The following is a 26338-nucleotide window of genomic DNA, read 5'->3' on the forward strand; positions in this document are numbered from 1 at the left end:
AACAATGGGAATCCATAGAGGACAGCTGGAGACATAAGGAGTCTTGTTGGGAGGGGCAATAGGAGAGGAGCGCAAGAAAAGACCTAGAGTGATGTCAAAAGCATGTGACTCATCACATGCTTCAAGCCAACCAATTACAAACATGCTGTCCTGCTCATGTGAAAGGCCTTAGTGCTCTGGCACAGGATCTTTAGCCATGTCACAAACATGTGACTCATCACATGCTTTAAATCATCCAATTACAAACATGCTGTCCGGATTCTTGTGAATGCCCTCTGCTCTCCCCAGCTGTGCTAAAACTCATTTTTGTAAGTAACTTTACAGTTAAGTCGGACCAAAAATGGTCTAAAGGGCCAAATAAATTTGGGAAAGCCTGTATCTTTTTAATTTGAAAATGCATGTATCATTTATTTATTTATATTTCAAAAATACATTTTAAAAAATCTAAAATACCATTTAAAAACGATGAAAAGTAAATGGTGTCTGAATTTATGGGGGGCAATATATATTATTGTTCATAATGGGTTCTTTTGTATTATAGGGTAGTATATAATTATTTGTTATGAGCACTCTCAATTTATTTTGGGGACAAAATACAATATATAATAATTCATTGTGGGTGGATTTTTCAACATATTACATTTATTATATATTGTGTATATACCATATAATAACAAATTAATAACTGAGTAACCAAAGAAAGAGTGTTTCACTTGCAACATCAGCACTTACTCCTCTCTCAGCTGCACTACGCTGGCTTGAGGGTACCCCCTGTTGAATGATGTCCCAAATTTCTAGTCCTTCTGAAACTTCAGTATTACCTCAGTAAATCATGATGACAATGGTTAATCAGGGGACATCCTGCATGTCCAGTGGGCTTCCTATTCCGCATGCCATTAATCTTCTTCAAAGACTACCTTCGGTATCAGTTACCTTCTTAGATCACCCCCAGCATCTTATCAGGTATGTAACAATGTATGTATGGTTAAATTCAATAAAACAGGAAAAACGCCGGGGACCGGCAAGTCTCCCAGCAGGATGTCGGCACTGCCAGACCAAGAGTGTAAATAATTGATGGCCGGGACACAGGCACAGTGCTATCGGGCTTGATTAAACCAGAGTATACGGGTGGTGCACAGCTTGTTTCAACCAGATGGATACAATCAAATGAAGACAGAAGAGAGCGGCACTCACCCAGAAATCTTCTTTATTCAGTTACTGCATAAGACAGGGAGGTGCAGCACAAGAAAGGCTTCGGCGACGGGCCGTTTCGCGCACGTCTTATGCAGTAACTGAATAAAGAAGATTTCTGGGTGAGTGCCGCTCTCTTCTGTCTTCATTTGAATGTATGGTTAAATGTTTATCACTGTTGGTGAATAAAACATTAATACTTTATTGGAGTGCTGCTTCCTTGGATTCTACATTTGTGGCTTACATGCACCTTGGAGCCAGGTTCGCTTGAGATGTGCACCCTACCTCGGGACAAAGATCTGTTGTCACAGTGCTGCTCTTGTCCTACTATTGCTGATTTAGTCAGGTATGTATATATACCAAAACAAGTGCACCCTGGCCAAACTGCTCCAGGCCTTTCAACTTCCATACAACCTCTACACTTCTAACCTAGTTAACCTTTTTCCATTCTGCCCATTGCAGTCTGAACTTGGCTTCTGGCTTCCTTCATGTTATCTTTATCAGAAGATGACATTGTTCTCTATTGAGTTTTCAAATCGCATGCGTTTTTTAACAGACTGCTTAACCAACGGCCCAAAAACGGGCTCAAAACGCCACGTGTTGCCGCCGGCCTCAAAAAATAGTAAACCTTTTAAAAAAGATTAAAAAATTGATTCCCCTCTGTCCCTAGAATAGACATAACATCACACAAATAAAATCATAAACATACACACATTTCAGAAAATGCGGGTCTATTAAAATATGAAAATAATAATCCCGTATGGTGAACGCCATAAGAGGGAAAAAAACATCCAAGTGTTCAAATCATTGAAATGGTTAATGCAAACATACTAATTTAAAATTACTAGGATAATACTAGGATTTTGAAGGGGGGAGAGGTAATTGTTCACTTGCTGAATTGCTTATCCATTGACAATTTCAGTAATAATGATAACTTATTTAAGGTCACAGATAACTGGTATACATTTTTTTCCATTGAGCCCGTGCCAGAAAAAATGATGTGAATCTCAACTACACTTGAATACAATTTAAGGTACTTCTTTAAAATGCAAAAATATCCCAGTGTGAATGAGCCCTAATGGATGTACTCAGAAGCACTTGAGTTAATGATATACTTGGTAGGTGCCCTAGTAGACCAGCCTTAATTACTCAGCCCCACAACATGCCGGTCTTAGTACTATGAAGTCTGCATGGAGAATCTCAGTAAGGGGAATGAATGGCTCTTTTACTGAGTGCAGCTGTTTGTTTTGAAAACAATAGACGTCAACCTCCGTAATTACATAGCGCCATTCAGCTAAAAGGCAAACTCACGCAAACTGTATTCACCAGGGACTTTATTAATTAATGATTTTACTGTTCTTTTAATACTAGACTTTACTAGTCTAATGAGAATTAGAAATGTGTTAGGGAGGTCTTTATAGTCGCCATGTTAGGTAAATAAAATGTAATTTTTTAAAATAATTGTTGCTTACAGTGTATTCCTATCACAGGAGTAATCACATGTACATTAGGGGGACATTAACATGTACCTGACTGCATACAGTATCCCAGCCTTATTTTGAGCATGTCCTGGTGACAACCATTTTTCACTGATCACTCATAGACTCATTAGGATCAGCAAAAAACAGATTCCAGACTGGTGAAAATAGTCAGTGAAAAAACTAAAACGTTACTTTGCTCCCCCATACACATCCTATGATTTGTATGATTTCAATAGAGAGCATGGTGTAAGTTACTGCACAACACTTGTACCTGAAGCTTGTCTCCATTATGAACAATAAAATTAAAGGTTAAAAATTAAGATGCCCAATCTTTATTTCCCTTGACATTATCTTTTGGTCCTAATTGGTCCCACTTAAATCATCAAGTTCAGCAAATTTTTATCTAACACCTTAGGCCGGCGACACATGTGGCATTTTGAACCTGTTTTTGGGCCGTTTTTAAGCAGTACGTTTTTTGAAAAAGCATCAGTTTTTGACCAGTTTTAATTAAGATAATTGATAAAACGGACTGTTTATAAAAGGCCTAAAAACGGGTTCAAAACGCCACGTGTGCCACCGGCCTAAGGGTTATACTACACATGCCGTTTTTGGGCCGTTTTTAAGCATGCATTTTCAGACCATTTAAAAATATGTGTGTTTTTAAACGGACTGAAAATGCATGCTTAAAACGGACCAAAAACGCCATGTGTGGTGGCATCACCCTAAAAGTTTATCTCACTTTTCAAATACACAGAAGAAATCAGTAGTCCACAGTGTATATAAGCAGTAACTCAAAATGTGACTTGTAATCTTTATTTTGTAACTGTTCTGCTAGCTGCAACCACAATATATACCAGTAATGCGCAGAGTGGGCACTGGCTATATACTGGGGGCTGCCTGGCTATATACTATGGGGCTGGCTATATACTGGGGCAGGGACTGGCTATATACAGGGGGCAGGGGCTGGCTATATACTGGGACATGGGCTGGCAGGCTATATATTGGGGTAAGGGTTGGCAGGCTATATACTGGGGCAGGGGCTGGCTATATACTGGGGGCTGGCTATCTATATACTGGGCGGGGGAGGTGACCAATGCTTTTCCCACCCTAGACTTATACTGAAGTCAATAGGCATTCCCAGTTTTTTGTGGTAAAATCAGGTACCTCGGCTTAGATTTGGGTTGGCTTATACTCAAGTATATAGGTTATGTTAAAAAGTTAGTGATCACTTAAGCACATCCATTACATTTTGTCCCATTTTAAGTTCAAAGTCTGTTAGCTTCTGTTCACACTGCAAGGTTTTAAAAACATATTGCAATGCCATGTGTGACCGCACTCTGAATTTTATCCACTAAACTAGCACTCTACATTGTATTCAATTTGCTGTCGCTCAGTGAGGTGGATTTATCAAGGTTTTGTTTTCTGGCATAGAAACCTTAAAATAATCATGATTTCTTGCGCACACCAAGGATTGCAATTGCGTTAAGGGGGCCATTCAGGGTGGGCCACAGCAGGGCCAAGCTGCCCGGTGCACTAGCTATTACCTGTGTCTGTTCTGGCAAATATTACCTGGCAGTACAGATGTTCGCCAGATTCATCGGAAGTGTGAAGCCTCCTTATATATCTAGACAGGAGAGTTTACATCATACGCCCCAATGTTTGACTCCCCCAACGTGTGAGTCTAAAGCACCTTGACTACTTTCTATGTGGATTTTTGTAAATTGCAGATCTTGAACTATGTAGTATAAAGTGAAAAAGATTGTATAAGAGAATCTTCCACATATTTCTCTGTGACTACAACGTTGTTATAACATGAAATGATCAGTGGTATTTTTAGCCTTTTACACAGCACTGCAATGCTGTTACTACATAGTTTGTCAGACAGAGGTCAGGCAGCAGAAAGACACCGTCACTGGTAAAGAATCTAGTTTCTTCTTACCAATGATGACAGAGATTGCCATGTGCTACAAGGAATGTCTCAGGACATTTTAGCTCGGAACATCATGGATCTTTCTTCTCTTGGTCACAAGGCAACAGCAAAAAGAAAAGAAGACAGTAAAGTAAACCTACTATCCAACCCTAAGTCTAATACTATTATACTATGCTATTATTCTGTTCATTACTGTACTAGTCACACAATAACTCATGTGCTCTGGGGAGATGTTCAGAATGGTGAACATAGGCCGTCTGTAGTTCCGCCAGTTCTCAGTCTGGTTGTAAACAACGTACTAGTTATAGCAGAGTCAATTATAGAATACAGGATGGACAGTGATCTCCTTCACCACTCAATACCTTCCTCCCCCTGTTGTGCTTTCTATAGCATATCATCGTCTTGGTCAATGACAGCTCTGTGTTCCCTTTAAATACACATTAAAGATGTTTCAAAGGGATTAATTATAGTAGTGGCTACATGGCAATTATTGCTTGAGATGGGCATAAATAGGGGCAACACATAACTATAAAGAGTCTAAAGAGATGCATTAGATATGCTAGTTAATGAAACAGATTCCTTTTAGAACATGCTGTAGTTAAATATATTAGTCTCAGTCAGACAGTATTCTATGCAGGCACAGATGCACATATATGCCACATGGCTGCGCTACAAGTAGTGGCCTTTGCCTAGTTGGGCTTTTGCCTAGCCTAACTTTATTCTGTACAGAGTAATGATATAGATGTGTAAATATAGTAGTATGACTCAGAAAATAAAAAAACTGGGTGTTCAGAGATTCATTTTTTGTGAGAAAATAAACGGATGTGGTTTCCAGATTCTTCAACTTACAATTATATAACTTTAACATAGTTGGAACTTTATTTTTTCATTTAAAGCTCCAATTCCCCTTCTTATTGTTTTAATTGATAACATTTAAAGTTTCTCTTGCAATCAACGCTAGAGGGAGCTTTCTGTATACTTTGTCATTTTTATGCTAAAAGTCAAAAGAGCTTCCTCTAGTGATGGTTACAGGAAACATTGGAAACATTGGAGAAAACTTGTCATGCCTTATACAGTACACAAGCTATTTAGACTGGAGCACAATGTGCCACAATCCGCCATTCTTAATGCATCAGCTCCATTAAGATCAATTTCCTGGCAGAAAAAAAGAAGTAAAGTTTTGAGGAGAAAAATGCATATTTTTATCATCTTGTGGCAGTGTTTTCAGCTTTGAAAATGCCAGGAAAACTTGCAACAAAAAAATATAAACAATCACAAGGTGATATTTCCTTTTCTCCGTGCAGGCCATGGATAACAGTTTGCTGGAGGAGATTCACTTGGAGAAGCTGTTTGAATGAGTTGAAGCACACATGCAAGCCCTACAACCTCTTAAATAGTTACACTAATCCATTAACCTGCAACTGTCAACCCATTTAAAGTGTTTTTTAATGATCTCAAACAAGCTTCTCTCCTCAGGCTCCTAGTTCCAGCATTGCAATAAACATTGGTTCTCCTATATTTCCAGCTTGGTTGACTATGTTTGTGGTCATAAGGCCCACTACTGATAATCAGTGGCTTTAGCGGCTCTGGTGGCACTAGTTGTTTCATTGGTGAAATGGAGTATGTTTACACAGTGTAATTTCCATGGAGAAATTAAATTGTAATTCAGTCTGCAGCAAGAAGTTCACTTTCCTTTGTTCTAAAGGTAAAAAAAGTTGTGCTAGTCGGCTATATAATAAACTGCAAATATAATGTAAACTTTATATTTCTGAGGCAAATCCAGCACCACACAAGAGCCAACTGGAGGGGGCAATGGTCCAATGAGGTGGGGAGAAAACAGCAGCTAATACCAATGACAGACAGAAGATATGGCTCAGGCATCCATAGTAGTTACACACCATAGCTGTAACCAAAAGAAAATAAATTTGAAATAAATAGCTGTTGTGCAAATTACTTTACGTTTTGCGTTGTATAATATTATAAAGCTCACAAGTGGACAGCAACTAAGTAGTTAGATTGCACATAATACACTAAGATTCTGATTTTTTCTACTATATTTGTTTCAGAGATGGAGAAATGAACAACCAATGCGCAGGAGAGTTGTAGGGGATGCTTGCAGCAGGTGTACTTAGTAAGTAAGTTCATGCAAGGATAATACACAATGACTATGGAAAACTCATGCTCCGACAGCTGTGTGGCACAAAGCCAAGTGCGACTTGCCTTCCTTTTATACAAGTCAGTCAACTAGAAAAGCTGTTGCTTTCTTAGCCTGCTTGTACAACTGGTCCAGAGGGCACACCGACTCTATAAATAAACCTCTAATTTAACCATAAGTTATGAATTTATAAAAAAAAAAAGAAAACATTTACCAATATGAAAATCATCTCTCAGCAGGCATGTAAAGGCTGCCTGCTATAAAGACATACTGCAATAAGAGCCGCATGGAAAGTTGGCTACTTCAGCAGGACAAACAGTGTGCTGGATATAAAAGGGGAAGCTACCACATGGATATAGTATATAGCTTGCCACGTCAGCCATTTAAACAGGATGCATATGAAATTCACATAACTAGGACATTGGAAGCAACAGCTTTGGAATAGTAGGAATGGGTGGAGACTGATATGACATCTAGAATGAATACACACATAGAGGGATACAGAAAAACATGCAAGATACTGAATACCCTGTTGATGAGTAACTATAAATGCAGTGGCGTAACTAGGAGAGGCTGGGCCCCATAGCAGATTTCTGCATGGGACCCCCCTTCCCCTTAAAAAAATACACATAAACGTGTGCCTGGCAGGCACACATGGGCACGCTGGAGAGGAGGAGAGGTGATCGCGGCTCACCCCTCCCCTCTCCATAGAGAATAGAGCCAAATGGTCATTCTTATGGCATAGATAGAGCATGCTCTATCTCTGTTGCGACCACGGCACGAAACAGTGAGTACTCGTTGTGCTCACCATACCGAGCCGAGGTGCTATAGACGCCTATGAGGGATGTATATCGGTCAGCAAATTTGCAGCCAGATATACATTCCCCATACATTCTTGTGAGTGTACCCCTACACGGACATATTTCTACAAGTACACAAATTTATACACTGATACATACACACCTTTATATACACATAAAGTTCTACACGTATATATACATCGCACCCATATACATACAAGTATACACTTATACACACACATTTATGCACTCATATACATTTATACACTAATATAGAGTGTATACAAACTCACAGTATATACACTGACCATATATACACATACATACAGTATAAAAGACCAAATACACACATTCAGTATATACAGCATTTATACATACTATGTACGCAATATACACAGTATGTACGCAATATATACAGTATGTACGCAATATACACAGTGTATATACGCAATATACACGCAGTTTATACACTAAATACGCAGTTTATACACTAAATACGCAGTTTACACACTAAATACACAGTTTACACACTATATACGCAGTTTATACACTAAATACACAGTTTACACACTATATACGCAGTTTACACACTATATACGCAGTTTATACACTAAATACACAGTTTACATACTATATACGCAGTTTACACACTATATATGCAGTTTACACAATATATACACAGTTTACACAATATATACACAGTGATAAATACACATGTATATACTTACCTTTTAAGATGTCTGGGTGACCACCCGGCCGTGGCGCCAGGCGGGTGTTCCGGTGGTTATTCGGGCGGATGTTCGGGCAGGAGGGGGGGGTCGGAGCGGTTGCATGTTCCTAGGGGGGGCGGGGGCAGAGGGTGCGTTCGCCGGGCGGGAGGGCGAGGGGGTGCGTTCGTGGGGAGGGGGCGGTGTCGTATGGACGTCAACAGTGCCGTCGGTAGAATGTGTCAGCGGCCAGCTTTGCCTCTGCATAGGCGGGCAGCGGTCACCTGTGCCGGCTAAGGGTAAGGGGGGGTGGCTAGTGGACGGGCAGGTCATGGGGGTGACGGACAGGTCAGGGAGGTGGCTAGCGGACGGGCAGGTCATGGGGGTGACGGACAGGTCAGGGAGGTGGCTAGCGGACGGACGGGTCAGGGAGGTGGATAGCGGAGGGGCGGGTCAGGGAAGTGGCTAGCGGACGGATGGGTCAGGGAGGTGGATAACGGAGGGGCGGGTCAGGGAGGTGACGGGCGGGAATTTCAGGGACTGGGCGGTCCAGGAGAGGTGTGTGCCCCAGGAGAGAGGTGGGCGGTAGCCGGGACACAGAGGGGGGGGGGGTCCGGGGACACTATCTGCCAGGCACCGGCTGTGCATTCCCGGTCCACTTGCCAAAGCACTGCACACAGGGTCCGTGCATCCCCGGGCCCCCGAACCTCATGGGCCCCGTAGCAGCCGCTACGGCTGCTACGGCGGTAGTTACGCCACTGTATAAATGTAAGAACATTTTTTGTACTTCTAGCATTAAGGCTTTATGCACAGAACCATGTTTATGGGCCATAAGCTAGACGTACAAATGGCGGATAATTCACAGACTCTATTGATCTCTATTGTGCATGGTCACAAAAAGGAAATTCCTGCCTGAATTTCTGGCATAGCTGTTCACTTTCAATGTTGTACATGCTGCAAACAAGGGATTATGTTCCCCTGTTTGTGGCTCCGCAAAGATCACTTGGTCGTGTCCTAGAGCTGCTTTTTGTTTTCCCCTAAACAACTAATGCAATTAATTATCAAGGAGCTAGGTGGGGCCATATCTAAAAACACTAAGCATGAAGCCGAACTGTTGAGTCCGGTCTCTTCATCTCAAACTCCACCATCTGGCCGATACACCCCCTCTCCATTTTGTATAATTCCCCTGTGAAAAAAGGTTCAAACTCTTGCTTAGTTTAAATTGGCCACAGCAGCCTTTTTATAAACAATACAACATTAAAGCAGTTATATGAAAAATAACAGTAAAATTACTCTCTATTCTAAAAGGAAGTAAGGTTCTTGTAGTTCCAAAACAACTAAAGAAACCATTCTGTTCCGCCCGCCACAGTACGCATGTCTTGACCACCTCAATCATGCGCATCCCCCACCAACACTTTCTTGGCACATAGGCACCCCCTGTGGCCCCAATAGTCCTACGAGTGCCCAAATATCCATGCAAGGCACAGCCCTGAACCTGTAACAATAAAGAGAAAATCAACAACAAGTGAAACACAGTTAAACATTATGACAACAAATGCAGCATATAACTGGTAATGCCCTGGCTCCCATTTCTCAATCCTCTTCTCGACTTCTGGCCCCAAACCCCATCCTGCCATTTCCGTTGCAGCCCCAATCCAAAAGGTATAGAGTGCAAAGTCCTGTCCCCTTAACGTAAGCTCCCCAATACACTTCCTGAACACTGCCGCAAACTGGAAGCAGGACAGGTATGAACCATCACCATGACACAACAAAGGTCCATCTCCTTCCCCACGAAAGGCAAGAAAATTCCTAAAACATTCACACGGATACATGGTAGCTCCCAAAACTTCCCGGAGCACCACCTTCTTACCCCTTCCCAGCGCGTCCGTCTTGGAACTGTGAATCCAAAATTCCACCCGTCTACTCCCCTGTATCTTCTCATAATAGCCACCCTCTCCAACAACCCGAAGGACACCAGCCTCTGCCTGTCGTCCCCAGCCTTGCCCCTCCTGAAACCCTGCACTGTCTCTTGCACCAAAAACTCCTTTATCACATCCCTCTAACCCTGTAACCAAAAACCAAAAGCCAACCCTGCTAACCATTTGCTCACTCTAAACACAGACCCCCCCCCTCACCTACCACCGTCCTACACAATCACAATAGCAGCGCCATCACTTTTTCTACCTCATTCCCCAAACTTGGCAACTAGCTCCTTCCATTGCCTCTACGCCACCCCGTATGCCGACCTTGTGCCTCTAGCCGGGGACCTCTGATTCAAAGTCCCTGCTGTTGCAAGGCTATCTCCCACAGAAATGCTGGACTCCTATTCAACGCTGGGTGCCAGCTCCCGAAACTGATCCCACTGTAACCAAGACAATGCATCAGCTAAGGAACCCTTGGCACATTCACCACCACTACCCACGCATTCAACGACAAGCAGGACAACACCAACCGCCGCTGCAGCCGAACAAGAGGAGGTGACAATGCTGATCGCCCCCACCACTGCCTGGTTGTTACAGTGAAACCAAACTTTTTTATTCCTAAACCTCTTGTCTCACAGAATCAGGAAAAGTTTTTTAGAAATCTCACCACCACCCAGGATTGCGGCCACAGCTCCGCGCACCACTGCTCTCCACAATAAGCCCCAAAACCCACAGAGCCTGGGGCATCCGTAAACAGCTCCCAATCATAATTGTTCACCAAAAGTTCAATTTCCCCAGGAGAGACTGCAACTCCCCAAGAGTGATCTTCTTTAATCTGCATGCTCTCCTAACCTCCCCTACAAAGCCCTCAACTTCCCAAAAACACCAGACATGTGGTGGGTCTCTCTGTTATTTCCTGCACTAACGGGATTCCAAACTTTTTCGTCACCCACTCCACAGCGTTCAACAACAACCCACAGACCAACGAATCCTCTGGCTTAGTGCACAGATAATCATCCACATAATGAATGATAGATTCAACCCCTGCAACATCCCTAACCACCACAGTTTCCTGGTGCACCGGCAACAAGCGCAAGGCAGCGTCTGTCTTTGCAAGCAGTGCACCCACTCCATATTCCCTCAAGCAATACACCGTGTACGCCACGGAACACAATTCTGGGGCAATCCCACCATTCATGACAACCATTTTGGGGGTAAGAGAGGTGATGAATTAACCAAAATTTGTTAGCCTCTTTTTTAGACGCCACCAACCCCGGTAAAGGAATTTGTGCAAAGGGGCCCACCATCCTCCCCAATTGAACCTCTTTCCCCAATTTTTCTGCCACCACCTCCGGGTGCTCATACGCAGACCACATATTTTTGTGGAAAAAGGAACCTCATGTCCCGGGACCAGGGTTTTAAACCCCTCCCTAAATCCCCCAATCAATAACTCTGCCCTGGTTCTGTCTGGGAATCTATTTAGATAGGAGGCCATCTCGTTCAGCTTCACCTGCGTCATCCCCTTGACCAGTTCCCACAGGCTGACTACTCTTGTTCTTTTTAAAACATCTGGCTGACACATGCGAAGATCCTCCACATGCAGAACAAGCATGACGAAACTTACAGCCCACCCTGTACTTGCACTGGCCATAATTGAACTGCCATGACACTCCCTTTCTGCCTGTGCAACTGGCCCCCTTTCTCTGCTGACTGCTCTGGCCGGACCCCCCGGACCCCTCTCGAAAGAACTGGCCAAACTTTACCATGGCCGTGACCTTCAACCACAGCCATAGATTTTTTTTTTTATCTCACCAGATGCTTGGTCGAACCGCCTTTTGGTGCCTGAATTGCTTCATGTACCATAGTCATGTTTGACCCCCGTACACCTGATAAGCTTCAGCAATTACATCTAGATAGCAAAACATCCCCAACCTGTTCTCCGGGCCTTCTCTTCAATCACACTTGCCATGATGCAGAACGCCTGCAGCCAATTCTGAAAAGTCTGCGGGATCAGCCTCCAACTATTCTTTTCCTCATCCTCCTTTTTTGTTTCTTCCTTCTTAGGTTTATCTAGATAAAATTTTGCAAAGAGAAAATCTCCACATTCTTGTCCTTCCAGATTTTCTCCTTAACTTCCTTCTTCAAATGCGATCCCGGTGACCCTTAAAAGCATACATACAGCTCTCCCTTAACGCTATTGTCCAACCACACCCTCTACTCCTTTTCCTTCTTTGTCTGAACTGAAACCGTCACCGCAGACTCTTGCTTCCCTATCCCCTGCCCACTCCACAGTACCCATGCCACTACCGGCGACACCCCAGGACTTACCCTTTCTGGTCAATAACTCCTGAATACTACCAATATCTGCCAAACACCCAGTTATAACCTCCACCCATGACATAACCTCATAACCTCCCCCCCAGACATAACCGCCGCTGTACAGACATAAAAAAATTCACCATGTTGCTTGGAGGCTGTGTCCCCACCAGCAGCCATGCTCGTCTCCAACTGATGCATCAAGCTCTCCAACTTCCTGGCTTCTCCTCTGCCATCACTGTAGATGCTGCCAGCATGCCCTGAAAAGCTGCAGCAAGAAGGCCCCTTGTTGTTCCAGCTCCACAGCCCCCGGCTAACTGCTGGACTAAGAAACTGCCCCTGCATCACTCCACCCGGCACCCTGGTCATGCAGACGGGAAGAACCTGGAATTACCGCTGCTGTTCCTCCTCTCCAAGCAGCCCTCCCCCCCCCCCAAAGTATGGAGCTCATTTACTTACCCGGTATAGTCGCGATCCCGCAGCACTTTGTCCGATGTGGATTCGGGTCTGCTGGGATTCACTAAGGTCGTGCGCCTTATATCCAGCAGGTGTCGCTGCTGTGCCGAGATCCACCGGAGTTCACCTTCTTCTTCCCGGTGCAATTGAGTGCTGATCTTACGATCTTTTTTTAAATTCCGTGGTTTCTCTGAATCCGTTGGGTTGTCTGATGGCCACGCCCCCGATTTCTGTCGCGTGAGAGCCGACGCCATTGCGCCACAATCCGATCACGTGCACCAAAATCCCGGGGCAATTCTGTGCAAATCGGAAATATTCGGGAAACCCGACGAAAGTGCGCCGTTCAGACCCTTAGTAAATGAGCCCCAATGTGTTTCGTTTTTTTTTTTATCAGCCCAGGGACAGCCCACAGTTTGTGTGTAGGTAATTTAAGGTGTTTTATAAACCAGTTGATGCTCCCTCAAAAAAGGAGTATGCAAATTATGGAAAAAGATTGGTTCTTGTCATTGCAGTTTGTTTTATATTTATATTTTATATTTACATCTCTACCTGCTGGGGGAACATTGAGATTATTCTTCCCTGTGTAACCTTCCAGCTGCATATGTTTGGTGAATATACAATCATTATTATTCATAGGGCACCATTAATTCAAGGGCGCTGTGCATTCAAAGAAAGGTACATATACATTGCATAAGAATGAGTAGGTGCAGAAGACACAAAACTAGAGGACAGTGAGGAGTGTCAAATTATGAGATGTGACTAATGGGAGTGTGTGCACCCATCTGTTTAGAATCTGTGGTACAGTACATGTAATTGCATCACTGAGAAAACTGCATGTAGGGACCCCAAGACCTAACACAAAAATGGTGATTCACAGGGGACACAATGAGATCATATGACCCAACTAAAGAGAATTTCCACTGGAGACAAAATTTCAGCTGAATGCTTCTATAAGGGTTGAACTGCAAGCAGGCTGATGGATGCTACATCACATGTCAGGCAGGAGGAGAAGCAGGTGTGGGACCTGCATCATTCCCATGGCCACACTGCTGTTTGTTTCACCAACTAATATACTAATTAAGCTAGTGTCAGGTGGGTAGTGCCCGATTGCTTGCCTCAGGCTAGAGTGGTGAAATGAAATATATGGCTTTATTTGGAATGGTAGGATCTAGATACATCCATTAAAGAATGCAATGAGTAAGAATTGGTGGTAGGGAAAGGTTAAAGTTGATTAAATATCCTGAACATGATTTGGTAATTCACAACTCACATGACTAGGGTGATGACACAGTAGAGGCCATGATACTACTAATTACTGGAGACCTCAACAAGGATTGCTAGGTCTGAAGTTCATTTTCTGACGGCATTGTCTTGAATAAGGAGTAAAGGTGTTTCTGTAGACCAATGACTCCTTTAGCACAGCATTGTATTACTCACCATGTCACAGAATGCTTAAATCACTCTAATTAGCTTATTTTAGCTCAATTGAGTTGAACTACTAGACCGTGAAAAACAATGAATGTCTATTTTGTGTCAGCACCCAACATAAAAATGCACTCATGTGCCCGGCAGTGTGGTTCACTGCTGGGGGCAGGGGGTTGGGTATTTGTTTAAGCAAGTGTAAAGTGAAAAATACAGAGGCAAAAGGGGGAATTCATGTGTTGCCGATTCTGCTAGTACAGAGCTCGACAACACTAGTCTTTTGTTGAATTAGATTCATCATTGCGACACCCCCTTTGTTGGACAAGTCAGAAAAGGGGAAAACAGTCTAAAAGTCTTCATACATGTGTTGTATGGCATTTTTTTGTTGCAAATTACGCCAGAAGTCTGACAAAAGTGGTCATATGACTTCCTGTGTCTCTTGTGATCATTTTTTCTGCTTAAGTTTTACAACTGGCAAAATAAGACACTGATGGGTTAAATATCACCGTAGCCATCAGTTTATTATAGATTGACAAACTGGCCATTTGATGTGGGGGTCCTCCTGTTATCAGCGATCATAAGAGACAGAGATCTGACTGATTGATCATTAGATTCTCTAGTAAGTAAGCCATTATCAGAAGTATCTGGCTTGGAATTAAACTCCTTATGGAGTCTTACTTGTTTGACTTTACCCCATGTCACATCATAAGGCTTCCTGAAAATCAGACATTGAACTATGGGATGCTGTTTTATATAAATTTGCACTGGATAAATACTTTTCCGTTTCTCATCCTGTAAAATGTATTTGCATATTCCTCACCCAGAATGCTCAGCTGAGAATTTTCACCACATTTTGAAATATACAGCTAGCGACAGGTCCCTATAGAGTCCTATTAACTAACTGACACCCTTCTAAAAATTGTTTCCCTTACAACCACATAAATCAACTTTATGTTTATGTTATAATCCCTCGACCAGCCCCTCCCATCTACTCCTGCCCAAGGTTGCTGGACAGTGCAATTAAATTTTAATATGCATGACACATGTCAGGCTTCTGTTCCACCGCGGACGATGACACAAGCTGACACCTGGGACCGGAATCTAAGTGGCATCCGATTTTCACCAGAGCCCGCCACAAAGCAGGTTGTACTTGCTGCAGTGTGGTACCACCAGGTCGTTCCACAGGTGGGACTTGTCTGCTGTGGCAGCCAAGGTCAAGGTACAAAGTCAGCAGGCAAGTTCATGGTCAAGGACAGACTGGAGGTCGAGACAAGCGGCAAAGGTTCAGGGCCATAGACGGAGCAGAAGGTCAGGGCTGGCAAAGGAGGTGTGAAAACGAGAACAAGTCCGGGATCACAACGGGGAATCCAATCACAGGGACAAGACAAAGCTTTCTGGACGGCATAGAGCACGAAGATCCAGCAGGGAATTGTGGAAGACGCCGGGTTTTATCCATTTTCTGAAAAGGGCCAGCACCAAGCAGCAGTGCACTGGCCCTTTAAATCTTCTAAAGCCGGCGCGTCCCTGTCCTATGGGATGGGAACGCACACGCATGGCTGCCGGACGGGAATCAGGAACGGGAAGAGGTAAGATTGTAGTGCGGTGTGCAGGGGCACATGGAGGATCACAGGTGAGCCCACGACCCGAGACGTGGGTCTCAGGAGCACCCGTGACAGCCCCCCCCCCCCCCTTCTGCCTCCCTCTCTTCTTTGGCTGGAGGAACCTCTGCAGGAGACTGTGGTCCAGAATATTATCCTCGGGTTCCCAGGATCTCTCCTCCAGCCCGAATCCCTTCCAGTCAACCAAGAACAACCGCTTACCTCTCACCATCTTCATATCCAGGACCTCCTTTTCCTCAAAGACGTTGGTGGAGTCAGCCTCAGGAGCAGGAGGAGGTACTTGCCGGAGGAACTCAAATCTTATTACAGCCAAGGTCTTTGATAGCGATAACCCCTTAAGCCACCATGACATTGTCATGGTAAGCTTCTGTTTGGGCCACCATGATGTTCCACATGAAGAAGCAGAGACTGTGTAATCTGTGTCGGAGGCCGGCTGTATGTTACAACCGAGCCTCTGCACGAGCAGCCGGAATCGCCATAGTCACAATCCCTGCTGTTTAAACCTTTAGGCGCCGCAGTCAAGCATGGCCATAGCACCTAAATGGGTTACCCACCTCTCCGCGCACGATCCCCCCCGCACCGAGTATAGGGGTGCTGCTCGTCTCCATGTCTTCATGCCTACAGTACAGTTGTCAGCCTATGCAAAAAAAGTGTAAAAGAAAGTTAAAAAAAACAGCACATATAGGGTATTGTCACATCCATAACAGCCTGTACAATAAAATAAAATCATTACTGAACTTGTATGGTGAAAAAAACAAAAAAAAAAGCAAAATTTTTGTGCATCCAACCAAACAAAAAACACCATAAAAAGTGATTAAAAAGTCACATTTACCCCTGCATGATACCAATAAAAAGAACAACTCTTCTCACAAAAAATAAGCTCTAAAAGAGCTCAATCAACAAAATAATAAAAATATTCCACTGCTTAGTAGACAGCAATGCAAAATCAAGGGATTTTTCTCTCCAAATTAGTTTTTATTTTGTAGAACAAATCAAACATAGAAAACCAATATAAATGGGATATTACCATAATCGTACTGACCCATAGAACATAAGTAAGATGTTATCTATGCTATTTGGTGTATCAAAAAAAAATATCTGTAAAAATCAATTAGTGCATAGATTTTTTTGCAACCCCACCCCAGAAAAATCTAATAAAGGTTAAACGATAGTGTATGGCACCCCCAAATATAGTGTTACTGCACTCCTTGAGAGATCTGGTTTTTAAAATATTTCCACTCTTTGGAGGTTTTACTGCCCTACTATGTTAGGGGCTCAGCCAATGGGACATAGCACCTGAAATCTGTTCCAGCAAAATCCGCCAATAGATGATCCTTCCCTTCCAAGCACTGCAGTGCACAGCAGCAGTTTGTGATCACATGCGTGATATTACTATGTTTCTATGATATCACATGTGGGATCTTATTCATAAGAAACTGGGTAACAAACTATGGGGTGCATTTACTTCTTTATCCCCTTCTACAAATAAAAATTTTGCGGCCAAAGCAAGGATTTTTGGCAAAAGATTTTCACTTACACAAGCCAATATAAATACTCGCTATAAAACATCTGTGGTGGTAAAAACCTTGATATAAACCTTGATACATTCTCTGGGAGGTGTAGTTTCCAAAATAGGATCATAATTTTTGGGGGTGGAGGGTTGTCACTGATCTCTTAGCTCAGGATGTTTTCAAATATATATAATGGCATCTGAAAACAACGTCATTAAAATCTTCCCTCTAAAAGCTCAATGCCATTCCATTCTGCGCTCTGCTGTGCGCTCCAAGAGTAGCTGATATAGTGCGGACTGCAACCACACTATACAGGACTCCCCTGGAGCCTAATTCTGTGCAAAGGGCACAGGAAGGGATATTAACATACTGCCTGCATCATGTAATCAAAGGTATGTATGAGATACATAGCATTCATTACTTTTCAGAGCTGGGACCCCCCTAAGTCGGGTAGCAGGCAGGGCCGGCGCTATGGGTAGGCAAAGGTGGCAATTGCCCAGGGCCCCCAGGGAGAAAGGGGAGAATCTCTTCTTTCAAATGAATCTTGAATTTTGTTTCTAGGTGCTATGGATCCAGAGATATTCAGGTTTAAAGTGAGAATATCAGGTGCCATTTTTATATATAAATAGCTTCATTTTCCTACATTTTAGAAACACAAATTTAGATTCATATAAAAGAGGAGACTCTCTTCTTTCATAGGAAATAAGAAGTGAGGTTCTATGTGTCACAGAACCAGAGATACAGCTCTCTGAAGTGTCTCCCCCATCTCCAGATTCTTAGCCATCAGGCTGCAGGAGCATTTGCTGCACACAGGAGCTGCTGCACCTCACAGATAATGGAAATATTCACTTTATATGTCACTAGTACTACATTTTGAGAAGGGATAATATCAACTAATATTCATGTTTTTAACCCTTCTCTATGCAAATCTAAGAACATACTTTGGGCCACATGTATCAATCGTTTTTTTCTGTTGTTTTTGCGCCTTTTCATTCAGGCGCACCGTTTTTGTGCCATTTTTGCGACTAAATGCCAAACTAGCTGCGCAGCAAAAATAACCAGCTTTCCCTCATTTCTCCTAGCAATTCAGATGTTTTGATGCGCCTAATGATATTCAACACTTGTGACTTTTCATTTAGGCGCAAAAACGGGCGCAAAAACACTCCAGCCCGAAGGTGGCGTTAACTGAGAAGAAAGCACTGAGCCCCTTTGCAGAACAGCTCATTTCTAGCAGCAAAGCTCATCCAGACACTGCAGACACTAGAACAGATCATACAGACATGAGATACTCTGCAGACACTAGTACAGATAATACAGTCATTAGATACTCTGCAGACAGGAGCTACAGACTCTATTTACACTTCATCACCTTCTATTTACAAAACATTCTGCAGAATCCTGAGCTCAAAGCAAGAGAGAAGAGAACGTTACAGAATGTTGCAGATAGTACAGACAAGTGTCCCCCATGTAATTCTGCACAGTATCACCAGTGTGTCTGAGGGGGATACTGTGCAGAATTACAGGGGTGCAGAAGAAGACCAGCACTGGGGGATCCCCTCCAGGAGAAGCCACTGCTGAGGAGGTCACTGGGTGCTGGGTGTCACACACCTTGTTGCTGCTGTGAGGGTTATCTTCATGCTGGGATGTGGGAGAAGCAGAGAGGAGCTTGTAGCAGGATCACATGTAAGTGCCTGAATCTAACATTACGCCTTAACTGCGCCAAAATTGCGCCTAAACTGTGTTAAAGTAAAGTGATTAATAAGAGGCAGGAAATTACCTTATCACAGATGGTTGTAGCTTGTGATAATTCTGGAAAACAGTGCGCCAGAATTTAGGCGCAACTACTACTCTTAGGCGCACAAAAGTGATAAATGTGGCCCATTCTCTCTTATTCCCTTTTATTTTGTGATAGTTATTTTTTGTTGGGAAAATTGATTGATACGATGAACATTCAATCCTCTTCGCTTAATGTGACTACACCGCGACCAGAACCATAAAGTTATATGTAACACCAAAAACACACACATGTCCTGGAATAAAGTTTTTATTTCCCATCATCCTCCATTATTTACACCTATGTCATGACATTCTCACTTTCATTCTTATGAAGCGCGGAGGGTTCTGTTATTATGCGGCTAATACACTGGCGCACATCTAAATGTGACTTTTATTATCTCATTAGAGAAGTTTATGGATATATAGTTATTTATTTGGGTTACCATTGTGTAAGGAACAGACAATGATACATCTGTGTGAATTTTCTGCAGTTCCCTTTGCTACATATTTTGGTGAATATATTGGTGTGGGGTCTGTATCATCTCCTCACATCTTACTGTTTTAGGAAAGTATGTTTTCTTTATATAAGTATCTGGATTTGTACATATTTTAGAGAAAATTTTGAATGTTAATTGCCAAATGCATCGCCTGGTTGTCTGCTTTCAAAATTACATAGGTTTTATGGCGCCTTTACTTTTTATTCTGTTTTATTGATATATTTTGCAGGTTGTGACTGTCTAAAAATGTCTAGCTGAAAAGCAGATATCTAGTTATTACAGTTTTAGTGATATTATGTGGATTTATACATGTGAACAGATCAATATGGGACATTTGTGAACTCTACAAATGTCCATATATTACATTTAGGAGATGTGAAGGTAAACATTTTCTGTTTGGATCAAATTTTCTTGCCATCAAAGTCAAATTTTAAGTATTTTTAATAAAATGTTTCAATTTGAATCAAAATTGCATGAAGGCGCCTATGTCTATAAAATCTTTGATGCAATTTTGAAAATGGGGCAAGTGTCTGCTTTCAGAAAATATCGGTCCCTCTCCCCAATGGGCTTCACAGTCTAATCAACCTACCAGTAATTTTTTGGAGTGTGGGAGTAAACCGGAGGACCCGGAGGAAACCCACGCAGACACAGAGAGAACATACAAAATCTTTGCAGATGTTGACCAGCGCTGCAAGGCTGTAGTGCTAATCACAGAGCCACCATGCTGCCCATAAATCTCCCTATCATTTATCTATCTCCTATAAAATTCTCCCATATTACAGTTTGTTTTACCATACTAAACTGAGCCTCTTACTGACTGTGACTGGTCATAAAATAGTTTTATTTTGGGGCCCCACTTTTAGTTTTGCCCAGGGCCCCACTTTGTCTAGAACCGGCCCTGGTAGCAGGGTAGGTCCCTAGGCGATTGCCTACCTTTGCCTACCTGTCGTCCTGGCCCTGCCATGCAGAACTAGCTTCCTCAGGGTCTGTTACAAAGGAAGCCAGTGCTGAATGGTGTTACTTGTGGGACAAATTATTTACTCACCTCCAGCTAGGACCTTGGCTATTTATGGGTTTATTCATTGTGAGCTGCGTGTGTACTATTTGATTATCAGAATTGATTTCAAACAAGATCTTCATTTTATATATTTATATTTAGTTGTTTTTATCCCAACGTAAAAAGATGTTTCTATAATTATTAACTTCTTTCTTAAATAAAGATATATATTTTTATATGACTTCCTTTTTTTGTTTGTTTGCTTTTTGATTCTTTGTTTTGTGGCAGTTTTTTTTGTAGAAGATTTTGACACACTACATTTAAAGGAAACTTACCATGAGGAGTCTATCATTAGAAGTAGATCTGATGGTATACTCTCCCTGCTTGGATCTGCCTTAATCTTTATTTTACTAATCCTAAACCCAAAACTAACGGTTTAAAAACTTTAATAAAGTCAGATTCAAATGACTTGCAGAGGCCAATGGGGTATGAAGTAGCCTGGCCGGCAAAGGCTACTCTACGCTCCAGTAGTTTTATTTGTATCCTTGGAGTTGAAAGGTTTTTTTTTCTGATTCATTCATAAAGAAAAAAAGTACAGTTTTGAATTTACCAGTTTTTGAGTTTCCCGAGACTTTCTTTCCTTTCACATGATTGACAATGTAAATATGAATAAATTAAAATAGTAAAGTTTCAATGCAGACTTATATGGCTGCATCACTGTAGAAATGTAGTTCAGTCTGATACTACATTTGTTTTCCATTCCATCCTTTTTTTTATTAGCTTAACCCCTTGCTGCCAAATCCATCTTTCCATTTTATCTTTCTGCCCAGGCAGAATGTGACATGTGGATATAACTTTGGAAACTTTAACGTATCCAGGTGATTTTGAGGTTGTTTTCTTGTGACACGTTGTACTTCAAATTAGTTGGTAACTTTTGGTAATATCTTTTGGGTTTAGTTTTTTAAAAATATGCAAATGTGGTGAACATTTTGAAAAATTCTCCAGAATCCAGAAGCAGTAAATGTTCTGCTTTCCAGGCAGATTGTCATACCACCCAAATACCTTAAAGAAAATCTACCACCAGGATGAAGGATTGTAAACCAAGCACATTGACATACTGGGGGCCCCTTAGGCTCAATGCCATCATTTTAAAGTGTTTTTAAAAAAAAAAAAAACCATGGGAATAATAGAAAATGCACCCCTCAACATATGTAAAATCACTTTTAATTAGTTTGATAACCTTATAGATATTTTACAGGGGTTATAACATAATGAAAGCTCAATTTAGAAATAACAAGTTTACTTTTGGACAATCCATTCTTTTTTCCCCCATGGATTAAATGATGAAAAGCACTGCAAAGTTTGATGCCAAATTTCTCTCGAGTATGCCAATACCTCATATGTGGCGATAAACTGCTGTATGAGCACAGGACAGGGAAGTAGTGCCATTCGTAAAAGATTTGTGCAAGGCAGGGTAAAAGTGGCATTTTGCCACCGGTAGTAAGGACTCGCCAAATGCTGGCAAGTCCATACTACCTGAAAAATCAACTATGTTGGCGCCTTTAAGGTGCCAACGTAATTGATAGGCAGAGCGGTGCAGCACATCGTGCCTGTGCGCACCGCTCTGAGGGACACAGGCCAGCATGAAGTCATAACGCACGCTGACCTGTGTCTTTATACACAATGAGGCTGCTGGCGGGAGTACTGTATATCATTTCATTTTGGAGTATGTATATGGGGGCTGTTACAAATAAATTAGGGAAACTGTATATAAATCGTGTGTGTATATAAATTAGCAGGTTGCTGTAGTTCAGGGAGTGTGGTAAATATAACAAATTGTGGTACTATAAATATATACTACATATTATTCCGGGGAATATAAAGTATGCTTTATGTTGGAAACAGTGTGTTCAGTCGTGTTGTGAGGATAATATATATTAGGAACATTATATTGTAAACAGCTGTGGGTTTTTTCATTGGCGCAGTGTGGAGTTGTGTATTTAAAAAATGCCCAAGCCACATATGTGTTGCATGGGACCCTTTTGTGTCATGGCTGCACTACTCTTCACGCAACAAATTTCGTCACATTTAATGGGCGTTCCGGTGCACAGTCAGACTGTACGGCTCATTTAACATGCAAATTCAAACATAAGTGTGTCACACGCCCCATATTAAAGGTGCACCAAAAAGTTGGTTCACTCTGGCACGGCAGTGCAGGGGGCCCCAGATTCATGAAGAATGGGCACCACAAATCCTGAATCTGGCACACGCTGCATTATACACAGGCAAACTGCACATAGTACAGAGTGCACTGTTTTAATTTAATGTGAGCCAAAATGTTATCTTTATTTGTAAGGTCACTATGGATTATGGCGATACCTTATTTATATAGTTTTTATTTGTGCCCATCTTTACATATTTCTTTCATTGCTTTTATCATAATTTTTTTAATTTTGAAAATTTCAAACTTTTTAGCTGTACAAATTTTTTTCAGACTTGGACTTGAAAAAAGCATTCGTCTGATTGATTGTTCATGCCTCTGAACACTGCAATACACATGCTTACTGACGCATGCTCAGTTAGTTACAGTCTGTCCTGCCCGTAAGCAGGACCTGACATGCAGACTCTAAGGCAGCCACAGGAAAGATCAGATTTCCCCCGGTAAGCTCAGTGAGGTCCGCTCCACATGAGGCAGATGCAGAACCCCCTTATAAGTTGCAGTCATGCTTCACTGTGGTGTATAAGGAGCTGACACTTGCAATTGGAGTGAGTTACCTCCAGTCATGGGTGTTACAGGAGGGTGTCAGTGTAATATACAGCTGACAATTTCAGTTCCTGGCACTGATTATGCTTGCAAGTTTGTGCCAGAAGCTGGGTGTAATAGTACTGCCATTTGCAGGAAGTCACTTCCGCTGGTGCGCGGCCCTTAGAAAATGTGCCCCAATATCTTCATACTGGGAACATTTACAAAGTTTCTTTTGAAGAAAAAAATTAGTTGTAGACTGTTAGGATGTAGCATTATTTGCCCTTCCTTTTAATCCTGTATTGACTGAGACCATGTGTCATATGACCTCTGTTTATTAAAGGAGCATTGAGTAATAGTTTACTTAACCTGCAGAGAAATAAGGGATTGCAAGGCAGTTTTCCCAGGGATCCCAGGTGGGGGTACACAAAAGCAAAAAACGCACAATGAGCTCATAGTCAGCCCTTTTAATTGCTCAAACTAACCAGTATCCTTAAAATATATAATATGATATATAGTATATTGCTTATGCTACCCATATAAAATAATAATAATAAACAACTTTATTTAAAGAGTGGCATTATATTCTGCAGCATCTTAAAAATCATGGGGTACATGTACAAACAAAATAAGACATTGCAGAGCAATAGCAAAGTCATATTGAAACAATAGGAATTAAATTTCATAATATTTAATATACACACATTATATACAGAGCTTATATGCACACCTTAAATGGAACCTGTCAGCAGAAACTGACCAAACAAACCCCTGCAGGCATACTGTCAAATGGGTAGCACCTTCTATTTTTGCATCTGCATTATGCATTCTTTTAATGGCCCAGCATGTTGGCATCACATGCAAAATTAATTTTATGGGTAAATCAATTTTATTGAAAGCACTGTGCTTCCATAATATAACAACAAGCGCACGATGGGCCACAAGACCAATGACATATTTCTAGTAATAGTAACATCTTTTGCAAAAAAAAAAAAATCATGGAGGCACAGATTTATAAGCACATTCTGATAAATAATATAAACGTTAAAAAAAATAGCACAAATATGAGTAAACAAGGGTAACAAGGACTAAGGACAACAACAACAGAAAAAAACATAAGGGATATGGGGAAAGGTGAAAAGGACTAGATAATAGTGACTAAACATCTCCTTAAGAGAGCTAAGAAGACATGGCTGCCGAAGTTTGGAACATGGACCAAAAAGACCTGACCTTATAGAAGGGCTCAGCTTTATCATTATCCAAAGCTGTTCTTCCATTCTCATAATATGGTTTAAACAATCAAGAAACCCTTTCTTAGCCTTCGCTATAGAGTAGGGGAACAGGCATAATAAGGCCAATTCTGGAGAAGGCGAAGCCACTTCACCACACACTTTGGAATATAGATCAAGGATCACCTCCCAAAACTGTCGGATTAGAGGGCAATCCCACCAAATGTGGAGCTGAGAGCCCGTGGCAAAAAGGCAACCAACAGGAGTCGTCCACCTCTGAAAAGACTGGATGCAAATTGTTTGTATAAAATCAAGGAAGCGGATAATTTACATCTGAAGTCAAGCTCTCCCTGAAAAAGAATGCTCCCTTTACTGTAATTGATGTCCCTATGTCCAGGGACATTACTAAATGGCTTTCCCGAAGTCTGATGCATGATGTCAATAATAACAGAGAGGGTGTTCACAGGCAGGGAGAGAGCTTGACTTCCATGACTTCATAAACCCTATTTACATTTCCCTTCAAAGTGCTTTATTAGGTTAATTACTGCAGACAGGTTCCCATTAATGTGATACCTACTTTATCCCAATTACAGGCAGTCCCCAGTTATGTACAAGATAGGTAAATAGGTTTGTTCTTAAGTTGAATTTGTATCTAAGTCGAAACTGTATATTTTATCATTTGATTGACTAAGAAATACTTAGTCAATCAAAAACATGGAACAGAGTGGCCGGCGTCCTAATAAATAACAAAGCTAATGTATGATATAAGGGACCCTAACAAACTGTCCAAAAGTTAGATCAATAGTAGATTACACTCATATTTTCAATGACTACACAGAAAAAGCCGGTGTAAAGATGTCGCAGACACACGTTTTAGTTAAGCCTTACCTTCATCCCATTAATATAAAAATATATACAGGTTCCGAGGTAGTTCAGAAAGTGATCACTGAGGCTCAGAAGCTGTGCCAAAGCAGTCACTGCAGGAGCCCAGCACTAAACGTCAGCTGTGCTACCGCTGTTAATGTTTACTGCATTTTTTTAGGAGCTAGGCCCCTTCCACACTAGCAATATGTGTGTGTGTGTGTGTGTGTGTGTGTGAAAAAAAAATGTACTGTATGTTTAACGCAGGATCTGAGGACCCAAATAAGGACAGTAATTCCTAATTCTGTACCCAATAGACTGGCCCTAACTAATTAATAGAAATCAACCTAAAAAGTGGCCAGTAACTGCTCCCTTCCTGCTACAAAATGCAAACATGGACAAGACAATAGAAATGGAAAAGACAAAAGGGAAGCCAGGAGACAATCCAAGGGCTCAGAAATTATCAGAGAGCAGTGAGGAAAGACTCACAGGATCTTTCTAGTGTCAGAATCCTGGTTCACCTCTGATAGGATAAGGACTCTGTCCATCACAACAGGTTAACCGCTGATGAACTGGAGCAGAGTAATGGGTGCAATTTAATCAACACACTAGAAATGTCAGAGTAAAACAAAGCCAAAATCAGCACATCCTCGGCTGCATTCTATGGGCAGAGGATGATACTGGCACTGATATTACAGTACCACCCTTTTTGAGGGGCCAATGGA

The sequence above is a fragment of the Engystomops pustulosus genome, chromosome 5 (genome assembly GCF_040894005.1).
Source record: "Engystomops pustulosus chromosome 5, aEngPut4.maternal, whole genome shotgun sequence".
Lineage (NCBI taxonomy): Eukaryota > Metazoa > Chordata > Amphibia > Anura > Leptodactylidae > Engystomops > Engystomops pustulosus.